General features: G+C 35.6%; 1 protein-coding gene across 1 annotated transcript in view; it reads right to left on the bottom strand.

Moving 5' to 3' along the window:
• The window catches only part of LOC106879341 (serine-rich adhesin for platelets), a 209046-nt gene that overhangs the window by 175152 nt on the left and 20990 nt on the right, over window positions 1-12904 (bottom strand). The gene's annotated exons all lie outside the window — the stretch shown is intronic.

Raw genomic sequence — 12904 nt, 5'->3', positions numbered from 1 at the left:
TAACTTTGTAAATGAAATTTATTTTTATAATTATCCAAAATAGTGTGAAATATTTAACAGTATTGGTAAATGCACACATGAACTTCTTTAAAAAGACAACTACAAGCATTACTGCATGTTTGCAAAATTTTGACAGTATTTAAAAGTATACATAATATCAATATGCATATGCTTGCTTTTGAAGCAAGGATACCTAAGGAAGAATGCACACACACACACACACACACTCAGTACATTCAATTTCAGTGTGCATGCCAAGTTTTTTGCACTCTAATCATTTCCTACATGGGAACAGACAATATGTAGGAGCAGCAGGGTAAGTTACCAAAGATTTCAGTATTATAGTTTCCCCAATATTTTACTGAGCAAGAATTAAAGAAATAACCAACTATAGTATACAGTAAATGTATAAAAATTAATTTTATTCGCAAGCATTGGAGGGTGTGCTATCAATACAGTCGAGTAATGATTCAATACCTTCAAACAGACACAAAGATCACTCAAACAAATCATTAAAATAGTTTGAAAGAACCATCAATTGACTAAAGTTCATTAGGCAACTATTATGTCGTAATTATTTACACAACAGATTACCTTCAACCCAGTGCAGTAAAATAAACAACCTTAAACACTAAATATACCCTTAATGCATGACAACATTTGATATTGTGTCTGAAATAAAGTTATCTTTGGCAGTCATTTTTGTTAGTCACAACTGTTTACTTCAAATTATTTAATTTAAACAAGATTCCATAAATATGTAATTAGACTAAAGTCAAGTTACACAATGAAAATTTTATATTTTGGCCCATTGTTTTTGCTAAACATTGAAAATTGTTGAATGAGTATATTTCTGGCTGACACTAAAATGTTTTAAATAACATATTTAAACAAGGAACATTTAAAATGAATCAAACACAAGAAGTTTTGTTAGATATAAAATTGTAATAAAAGGAGATTCGCTGTTAAATGTTGCACTTAAAAACAAAAGTGTTTTTATTTCAGAAACAACCAAGCAATTAATGTCAACTTTATTCTGCAGTTTCTCTATATTTACTTCTACAAATTTGTAATATATACAGAATAAAAATAAAACAAAAAGTATAGAAGAAAAAAAAAATAAGTGGACAGAAACATTTTAGCAGAAACAAAGCAAGTTAAAAGAGGATAAGACATTCTATTTCTAAGGTGAGTCTGCTGTGAGAGAGGAGTTCTCACAAACTATCAGAGTGTTATATGAACCCATGAGTCGATGTGGTGGATGCATGCATGCATGCGTGTGTGTACACGCATGGATTCATTGACTATGATCCAGTAGGGATTTATTGACCAACATGAAAACAAAAACAAAAGATTGGCTGTTTCCCTTGGTTACATATCAACAGTTTCCAATGCCACTCCTCCCACTATTATATTTCACATTTTATCTTTTATCTTTTTCTTGTTTCAGTCATGAGACTGGCCATGCTGGGGCACCACCTTGAAGGATTTTTAATTGAATGAATCAACACCTTTTTCTTTTTCTTTTTTTAAGCCTGGTACTTAATCTATCATTCTCTTTTGCCGAATTGCTAAGTTACTGAGACATAAACACAGCAACACCGGTTGTCAAGCGGTGATGGAGGACAAACACAGACACAAAGACACACATACGACGAGTTTCTTTCAGTTTCCATCTACCACATCTACTCACAAGACTTTGGTTGGCCTGAGGCTATAGCAGAAGACACTTGCCCAAGGTGTCACACAATGGGACTGAACTTGGAATCATGTGATTGAGAAGAAAGCTTCTTACCGCACAGCCATACCTGCACCTAAGCCGAAATATTTAGTTGTGCTGAGATCAAATCCTGCATGGCTTCACTTAATTTTTCCTCCTTGCAGAGTCAGTAAATAGCAGCCAAATACTGGAGATAGTTTACTGCCTCCCACAAAACGTGTCACATTATGACAATGTTGTACTAAGACTGGTGTGATCAACTTACTTCTTCCTCTCAAAATGGCTAGCCTCGTACCAAAATCAGAAAGTATTATTATTCTTTTTTCATTATTATTATTATTATTATTATATGGCGAGCTGGCAGAATCATTAGCACACTGGACGAAATGCTTAGCAGTATTTCGTCTGCCTTGACGTTCTGAGTTCAAATTTCGACGAGGTTGACTTTGCCATTCATCTTTTCGGGGTCAATGAATTAAGTGCCATTTGATTACTGGGGTCGATATAATCAACTTGACCCCACCCTCAAAATTTCAGGCCTTCTGCCCATAGTAGAAAGGATTCTTCTTCTTCTTCTTCTTATTATTATTATTATTATTATTATTATTATTATTATTATTATTAAGAGCTGGCAGAATCGTTAGTACACCAGAAAAAATGCTTAGTGGTATTTCTTCCAACTTTACATTCTGATTTCAAATAGTACAAAGGTCGATTTTGCCTTTCATCCTTTTGGGGGTGGACAAAATAAAGGACCAGTTGAGTACAAGTGTTGATGTAATCAACTAGTCCCTTGCCACCAAATTTCAGGTCTTGAGCCTATAGCAGAAAATATTATTATTATTATTATTATTATTATTGCAGTTATTATTCAGGTGGTGGATTAGCAGATTCATTAGAGTGTCAGATAGAATGCTTTATGATGCTTATTGCAGCTCTTCTTTCTAGGTCAAGTTTACCTTTCATACCTCCAGAGTCAATAAAATAAAGTTCCAGCCAAGTACTGGGGTCAATGTAATAGATTCTCAATCTTGTGCCTAACTCAGAAACTAGGAGCATCAAACGGGTGAAGTGACAAAACATCTCTGACTAAATGCCTCACATCACCTTCCTTTATTGTCAAAGTCTGAATCTTTTAATGCTGCCCTTTATTCCTCCAGGGAAAACTGAATAATTCAACAGATGCCCTGCCTGCCTCTAATATGCAATATTGTGCCTATGTTACAAATCATCAACAGCAGCAGAGTGTTGAAGTGACAGAAATAGTAAGGGGCCTTACAGTTATGTTCCTGCCGGTTCTCGCCTCTGAGATCAAGTCTGCCTCTCAAATTGTGCAAGGGTCAACAAAAGGTATTCAACTGAAGAAATTATTGTTTTCATACACAATATTACAAACTGTAGAAATAATTTTCAATTTTAAACATTTGGATTAATGAAAGTAATGAGATTAAAATTTCTATTAGGAATATGTTTGTTTTGGTAGATGGAAACTGAAAAATGCCCATCATGTGTGTGTGTGTGTGTATGTGTGTGCATGTGTGCATGCATGCGTGTGTGTTTGTGTATCCATATCTTGGCATCGTATGTTTGTTGCAAAATGAATGTCATTCATTTCCAATATTCTATGGAAATATATGTCTGGCCATGAGGAGATATCACCTTGCTTAGAAAGAGGTATGGATGGGCTGGTGACAGGAAGAGCATCTAACAGTAAAAAAAATCTGCCTCAATAAACTCTGCCCAACCCATGCAAGCATGGAAAAATGGAGAAGATGATGATGATGATGATGGGAGTTATTTGAAATCCAATAAATTTGATTTCAAATTTTGGTACAAGGCTGGCAATTTTGGAGGACAGGTAAGTCAATTACATTGACCCCAGTGCTCAACTGATACTTATTTTGTCGACCCCGAAAGGATGAAAGACAAATCAACCTCAGCTGAATTTGAACTCGGGGCTTCAAAACAGACAAAATGCTGCTAAGCAGTTTGCTCAGTGTGCTAACAATTTTGCCAGCTCACCACCTTATATCTAAAAGTAAATATTAAAACAATATTTAAGAAAAAACTTTAAATTATCTCAATCAATATATCAAACTAAAAAAATTTAATCTGTTACCAGAAAACCAACAAAGTGGAGTATAAATTGTAATAAATTGAACAAAATAAATTCTGACTCAAGATTTTGTAAAGTGGGTGTAAGGTTAAGAAATCTGTTTGAGAACCGTGCTGTTTTAGGTTCATTCCTAATGTGTAGATACTGAACTGGTGTCTTCTACAACAGCTGTGGGTTTATCAATGCCTTGTGCATGAAAATTGGTAAACAGAAACAAGAAACAGCCCATCATGAGTGTGTTTGTTTGTTTGTTTAGATTGATGGATGGAGGGATGGTTAACAGTACCATTTCTTTACAATACTCTGCAAAAGCATGTCCAACCATTGAACTGTTCACTATTCAAAGGACAGCAGGAAATATTTTATTTAAAAACAGGTAAGGGTTGGTGACTGAAAGAGCATATAACCATAGAAAATTATGCAGTGATTTGGTCAGCTAGAAATAACAATCAACTGTTCCTCAAATCACACTTTAACCCTCTTGAAAAATACTGAACAGCACAGTTCTGGATATAGCTGCTCAACCAGGTGTGATTTGAGTCTAAACAAAAATAATTGTCTGAAAAAAAGTCCAATTAGAGACATATCCTCATCTCTATTCTTGCTAGTATGGTGGGTCTGTTTCTTCTTCAAATTTAAATTTCAGAAACAAAGAATGAAACAACAATTCTAGCTACCTTTTTTGGTTCACACTCATCTGTAATTGGTCAAATAATAATCCCAGGTCAGCAGTTATTTAATAACTATTAAAGATAAACAATGCCAATTAATGTCAATAACTATCTCAGAAAATGTATTGGATTCACAAATATTCTGAATACCATGAAATCTTTTATTTAACTCAAACTCTCTACCAAATTAAATATGTATTATCAGACATTTTTATTTCATTCGTCAAACAAGGTAGAAATGTGATGCTTTGTATATAAAATATTGTGGAAAATGTCCAGATTTTGTGAGAATATTCAATAAAAACCACACAGAGCAAGATAACTAAGCCAATTTATCAAAAGAAACACAACAAAGATCTACCACAACTAGGACTGACAGATGGGTAAAGGAATCATTTTCATGAGGCCCTTTTGCAAGCTCATTACTGCAGATAAGAACTTTAGTGGATGTTGGGTAACAGTATGATGGCTATTTCCAGCATACATGAAGGCTTTGGGATATTGTATCAAGAATGAAGGAGGATCAAGATTCTTGGAGTTCTAGGATGCTAACTTCAATAATCTAAACCAGCCACATGACCCTTTAGCCACCATACAAGCATGCAAACTACATACACTTCGTACTAACCAAGATATGGGATAGATAATAAAAGATTGTTCGCTAGAAAGAATGTATCACCCAACATTAATAATCAACAACCTCAGGATACAGGCTAGATACAAGACAGTCTTGAGAAGGAAAGTACAGAAACTGGGAGATCCTTTGGTATTAGACATTTGTTTATAGTACTAGGTATGATGAGAAGAAGTTACAGCTCAGAGTTTATAAGTCACAGGAGAAGAATTGTAAGGAAAGTGAGAAGAAGCTAGAAGAAAAGATAGAAGACCTCAGTTTTACAGAACAAAGAAAGAAAGTGAAAAGTTGAAGTATGTCAATGTTGTGCAATGAGAGGAGGATGAGAGGTATGGCACATTTCAGATTGTAGTTCATGAGTAATAGATCAAGATGCTGTTTGGAAAAGGTGTACAAAACGACACCTGCTTTGGTTGATGACAAGAAAAGAAAAGGGGGGGGGGGCATGGAAATGTTACTATGAGAGTTTGCTGACTGAGACAGGTCTATAATTAGAGCCAACAGAGGGACTATCAGGTGAAGTTGACATCTATATGGTGTAAGCTATATACAGAAATGGTATCTGCAAGTAAATAAATTAGAATGCAGGTAGGTGCCTGTCAGAAGTCAGCTGTTCATCCTCTGCTCTTGGGTATATATAGTCCTTTAGGATGTAATAGAGGAGTTGAACACTAGCTGTCTGTGAGAAATCCTACAGGCTGATGACCTAATTCTTAGAAGTGAATTTGTCAAGGATTTAGAGAAGCTATTCCAAATATGGAAGCAAAGCCTAGCATCAAATATCTTTGAGATAAACCTAGCAAAGACAAAAGTTTTAGTTAAAAGCAAAAAAAGACAGGACTTTTGTCCTCAGGAAGGTGACCATGCTCAATATGCAGAAAAGGAGGAAGTAAGCGGGGAATTTTGTACTGTGAACCCAATATAAAGTATGGTTGTAGAAGGGGTGCAGTGAGATCACAGTCAGGTTGACAGAGAAGAAAGGCTTTGTATGTAACAGATGCCCTTGAGTCTTCAGCAGAAAGAGGACTCATGAAATAAATCCTTGTAAATGCATGGAAGGCTCCCTCGAAGTTGTTGACAGCTTCTGTTAACAGATGACCTAATCAGTAGTATACAGGGCAGCTGTTGTGAAAGCATAATAACCAGAGTAAGAAGGAAGTGGACCAAGTTCAGAGAGCTATTTACCTTTACTGGCAACAGGGGAAATTCTCTCAAAGTGAAGGACAAATTGCATGACATGTGTATGAAGTGTAAAGTTGCATGGTAGCTTAAAATAGGCGTTGAATGTAGAGAATGTGTGAATGTTGAAAAGAAATGGGGTATCAAGCACTCCTGGATGCGTAATGTTTGTATACATGACATAGTACAAATGAGTTGAGAGTGACGCCGGGTGTAAGAAGAATCACATACAGCATGAAAAAGAGAAGACTTATGTTGGTACGGAGATATGATGCGTATGGAAGATAACAGTTAAGAGGTGACAAGCGATCCAAGTGGTTGGAAAATGCAGAAGAAGACCAAGGAAGATATGGCAAGTGTTACTAAAAGCTGACCTCATGCGGCTAAACTTGCTAGGGAGATGAAAAAGGACTGCAACAAATAATGAAATGCTATGCTTGAGAAAAGCTTTCCAATCTATATAAGCATGGAAAAACAAACGTGATGATGTGAGATAGAGGGCATCAACAGAATGCATGCTTCTAGTCACTGCTGCTTAAATTGTAAACAAATCTAAAATGAGGCTTATGCATGAGCAGCGCGCGAAAAAGTTGCTAGTACAAAATTTAGTATTGACACTAAAAACACAAATACATGCCAATGTGTATTTTAGTGAACAAATGAAAGTAGAGTTGTTCTTAAACTAAAAATTTATTTTGTCCAATGTACTGTTAAGTATAAGAAGAAATTTGATTTAGCGGATGCTCTGAACATTATGTCAGTGTGGCAATAATTAGAAAATAAATTTGGTACAAGTTTGAAAACTGTATACTTTAGCTAGAGTAGACAATCAAGAAATAGCAAGTAAATGTGTGAAATAACCAGTATGTTCTCCCTACTAGCTCTGTGCAGGCCTAGTGATGTAATAACTACTAGCTAATGATAATAGCTATAAATAGATAACGCTGAAATACAATTCTAATAGATTAATGAAAAAGAAGTGGAATTATTTACAAAGAAACTTCATTTCCATTGTAGCAGGGAGTGTAGAGTTGTCAATGGTTCTTTATAGATGTTTTTTTTTATATATATATTTCTATTTTTTTATTTAGTGAGCTGGTTCCCCTAATGATTGCTAGTAATTATTCGAAACAAGATTAAGAAGCACCAAGGAAAATCCATGTCAGTTTAGTGTGAGATCACAAACAACAAAACTTTGTTACTACCATTGAAATTATTTGGTTGGATCTATGGGTTAGGTCATGAATCTCTCAAGACTTGGTGAACATAGGAGGAGTTTGAGCAGCAACTTGTTAAGCAGGTAGGCAATCAAAAAAAAATAGTGTTTCCAAAGAGAAAAATTGAATTTTATTTTAATAGCTTCTGTAAACAGATGTCATTGTAGCATTAGAAAAAGCAGCCAGCCACATCAGTAATATTAGTGTGGTGGTGCTGCTGATGCTGCTGCTACTACTACTACTGTCTATACTTGCAATAGCAACTAATCTGTAATAACATATTACATAAGCAACAAGGAAAGGGAGAAAGAAGAATCGGGCTGCAAGGGCAAACTGACATAGCTCTCTGTCCTAGCTATCTGCTCCCTGTGCAAAGTTATGTAATTCACACAATTCAACCACTCTCAATGTAAACATAAATAGAATTAGCTTCCAGTAGAAGAGCAGCGCGAAAAACTAATATTCAAATTCTAGTAATTTAATTTAAAGCATTGTTTTTCATGGCAAACTTCAGAGTTGTCACTGATGACATCGTGTATGATCAATTAATGGCTAAAGGGAATCAGCTAAATATAGTTTACAATCGAAAATAAAGTTATACAAAAACTGTTTTAACAGCTTTTCAAGTGGATTCTGAAATCTAGAATGTATCATGGATGAAATTTAAACTACTTTTAAGAAATATTATTTTTACCAATATTTAAGAAACATTTGGAGACAGTTGTCAGTTTTGTGTTGTAGGAAAACAATTCATAAACTTCACCCCATTAATATTACAGAGAAAATCATTTTTACAATAACAGGAGATATTTTTTTTTTGAATAACAATATCCTAAAAATATCATCCATGTTTAATATGAAATGAAATATTTTGGTTACAGTGACACAGTAAAAAAACTGACTTTTCTTTACATAAGCATTAACAGAGTGAAGAGGAAACATCATTATCAACATCATCATCCAGTTGCTGTTAGCATTTAGTAATAGTGTTTCTAAAAGCTAATTCCTTGTCTACACAGTCGAGTTGCTCTATTTACATATCACATCAACAAAAGCAGTAAACTGGAGAGAGATAACATTCTCAATTATAGATCTAACTGTTGACATTTCTTCCAGAGGTCGAATTTTCATTGAATTAAGGTCAGCCTACAGTGACCTAATATATGGTTTAGAGCAGGGAGGGGGAATGTGGGTGAGATAATGATGAAACTGTTGTTTGGGTTATATTAACCATTTGGTTGGATGTTAAAAATCCTTGTTACACTGACAGTATCTTATGTGAACAAGATGACAGTATGGGAGAAAGATTAGGGTGAACCAATGTTAATGTTGATGTAACAACAGAGGAAAAGTGAAGGGTTCGTATATTAGAAGTTGTGACGTGATGACAGTTATGATATGTCAGCATCTTCCTTCATCAAGGATAGAAACCACACTCAAAGAGGCGCTCGCAGAATGAGAAAATACAAAGGTTGACAACTTGTCAATAACTTCGTAAAAATCATATCGCCTCCACCTCTCTCTCTCTCTCTCTCCTGACAGTGGAACACCAAGAGGTTTGTAAGGCATGTCGTAAGAGGAAGGGAAAAGAAGGATCACACATATAAGTTGCTGGAACGAAACAAAACAATCATAATAATAATAATAATAATAATAATAGGGGAGAGTCAAATATAGCAACAACTGTATTTAGGCCACAAAATGAGTGACCGAATCCAAATAATAAGAGTATTACAAATCGATCCCCCATTTTATAATTAGCATAGCCAACTTGAAAGTCCTCCGACATGCAGAGGAATTTTCTAAAACGGAGAATTGTGTGAAATCAAGGAAATAACGTTTTCAGTGATAAGAAATATAGTTTTGACGAGTGGAAAGCTGTAGAAGTGGTGGGTGTTGAAGTAATGGGTATCAATAATGGTAAAAAGAAGACAACCAAACTGAGGATTGAAATGGGTGTTAATTATGAAGCGATACCCAATTCGCACGGCGTTTAATTATATCTGGGCCACAGTCTGCAACCATTAAATATCTTCTTTATTCACTCTCTCTTCCAACCGAACAGTACACACTGACACACAGCAATGTGATGTTTTAGTTTTAAAAAATGTTGCTTTTGTTTACAGAATTGAATCGAGAAAGAAAGTAAAATGGGGTTTAAGAACAGCCCTTTTTCCAATCATCGTTTAGGGATCAGGGAAAACCAATAGGGGAACATCAAATAAAGCACAAAAGGCTGAGAGTGGCATAAAATATGGAAAATGTCTTAAATCAAACTGTCAGTGTTCTAATTTCGATGGTGGTTGTGCAATGACAATATATCTACCATCGTCCCTCATTTAGACTGTCTCATTCGCTAATCATCAACATTGAACAGAGCAAATTATTGCACACTAATGAAGAAAAAAAAAAGTATGGGTGAAACAGTAGCAACAATAAATAGTTACTACATTTCCTCAGTAACCTCCACTACATACTGACACAGTATTGTTGTAGTGTGTACAAACAAAAGGCCAAGTGGAGTTATGGTTAGTATTATAATAATACCAAACTCTGTTCTCGATAAATATATAGAATAGAGAGAGGGGGAGGGGTCTATAGTTACAAGAACTGGGAGAGGGGGGAGAGAACGAGCATGAAGCGAAGACTACAATGACACACACACACACACACACACTCATGAGAAACACGAACTGGAACAGTGGTAATCTACGTCTTGACACTGGCCAAAAGCATGGCTTCAATATATTATTTTACACTGATTGAGTCTCGGCATGTGTAAAAGTGAGACAAGTGAAGAGAAATAAGGTCCAAAGTGAATCGAAGACTGGATCAAATATATATAACAGTGTGTGTGTGAGAGTATGAGTGTGCGTGCGTGTGTGTATTACACACACACACACACACACACAGGGCGGGTAGATAAAATAGGTAGGTGTCTTACCTGCAGTTGATGTCAATATTTAGTGGCTCCAACTGTCACACGTCCGACACACGGAGCCACGACGTGGAAAACGACTCTTTTTCTTTCTTTCTTTCTCTCTCTCTATCTATCTATCATTCTCTCTCTCTCTCTTTTCCCTGCCTTATTTTCCTACCCTCTCTCATTACACTTCCTCTCAATTTACTGTTTTTGCTACATGTGTATATATTACACACATCCTAACAACAATACATATCAATCTATCTACACACGTACGTCCGTACATACACACACATACACGCACACACTGTCGTTAGAGCTAAAAAAAAAAAACAATTGCAAAAAGTAAAACAAAATAAGACCTCGACTGTCCATAGGAAACAAACAGAAAGGTAGAAGCCTAGATATACGTAGAGATATTGTAGGTATTGAGTAATCTCCTTCAACTTGACAGCAGAAACGTTTGGAAAAAAAAAAACTGTTTACATGATAATTGGTTCGTGTGTGTGTGTGTGTGTGTGTAAGCAAAAGCGGGGAGATAGAAGAGCCGACTGGAAGGCGACATGTAGGGAGTTTGGCAGAAGTTATCCATGTTTACATTCTCTTCATCCATTTCATCGCTATATTTAACTAGCTTTCTTCAATTACTGCTCGCAGTGAACATCTTAAACACACACATACGTATATACGTACGTACATACATATATACATACATATGCATAATACACGTGGACAGAAATGTTGACTATTGGAATGTTTATTGATAATACAGAGAGAAGGAGATAGAGAGAGAGAGAGAGAGAGACTATGCGATATTCTACAGACGTAGATAGAACAAGCAGCTGTAATATTACTGCTATTCGTCGCCACTATTACCACTGTTCTGGTGTGTGTGTGTGTGTGCGCGCGCGCAGGGACAGTCGACAAGTGAGGATATTGACAAGTTTTTGCAATTGGTATATTTAAAGAACTATTTAAGACGCACTTAAAATGCAATGGCAAAAGACCAAGAAAGTGATGACAACTTCAGCTGATCCTCTATTAAAACATATTTTTGCTGAGATTGAACAAGCTAAAGAAAAGTTAAACATTACAAAAACTGATTAACTTCGTCATTTTCAGGCACAAATCTATCCTATAAGAAAATAAACATTTCGTAGCTATTGTTACATGCTGTCCTACTTTCATTTTCAACCTCCTCCCTCACAACACACCTACATTTATGGCAGCAGTGAAATCGTATGGCTTTTAAACGTTTCTTATTTGTAAAAAAAATTTTAATAATGTCCAAAATATTTGGGACACGAGGAGACAGGAGTAAACCAAAACAATAACATTTTCGGTTTGACTTCCATTCAAAGAGTAATTAGCAGTAAGGTACCCCCCCACACACACACACACATACACAAAAAAATCAATTGATAAACAAAAGACGAAGTTTTCTGTTTTCAGTATCAATGGTTTTAATAAAATCATTTCTCCACGGTTAATTTAATAAGATTTTCGTATAATCTGTCAAAAAATAAAATACTTAAAACTTTCCTTTCTCGCCCGCCTCCCTCATTAGATAGATAGATAGATAGATAGATAGATAGATAGGTGGATAGATGTTGAAATCCTTAACTATATACAGTTGTTCAACAATATAGAGGCCAAGCTATAACTTGCAAGTTTACTATTTTAGCTCAGACAATTGAAAACCTGCATAGAGAACCATATTATAGGAAGATTTCTAAGAAACTGTAGCAATACGTATTAAGAAGTTATTTTCAACTCTTCTACAACATTTCCATAAAACACTGACAGCTCAACTTTCTCTTCCTACTGGCAACAATTCGGAGAGAAATAGGAAAAATAAACTATAGACTTTTTAATATTTTACATTGCAACTTCGCTCCATCTACAAACACTATTTGTGTATGTAATGTTAAGTATACAATGTCCATATATGCCATGTACGTGTTATATATATATATACATACACACACATGTATGTATGTATAACTACATTACGCATATGTAGAGATGTAATGACCATATTTACATATGTGCATAGATGGATAAATGGCTACATATACATCGACATCCAGTGGCTGTTAAGAAATGTTTTTTCTCAGTACACCATGTACCTATGTACATCCCCACATCTTCCCAACCTTCACCAAAATCCCGTGATTGTGTGTGTGTGTGTGTGTGTGTGCGTGCGTGCGTGCGTGTTCCCTATCTGTCAATGTTTCCTTCTGTCTCTCATTCCAGATTGAATTTCTCCACTTTGCTATTCTTTTCTGTTCTTTCAGGTCACTTTGACCTCCAAACGAACCAAATATTTTGAAGGGGAGGGGAACGTGAACAACATTGACAGGCGGCGGTCAACAGTCAGTAGCGAAACAGCGCTGTTCATGAACAGGCATACAAGATGGAGAGAAGGACAGAGATGAAGAGGT

The sequence above is a fragment of the Octopus bimaculoides genome, chromosome 14 (assembly GCF_001194135.2).
Source record: "Octopus bimaculoides isolate UCB-OBI-ISO-001 chromosome 14, ASM119413v2, whole genome shotgun sequence".
In the NCBI taxonomy this organism is placed as follows: domain Eukaryota; kingdom Metazoa; phylum Mollusca; class Cephalopoda; order Octopoda; family Octopodidae; genus Octopus; species Octopus bimaculoides.
This window is presented reverse-complemented; position numbering and strand designations above follow the sequence as displayed.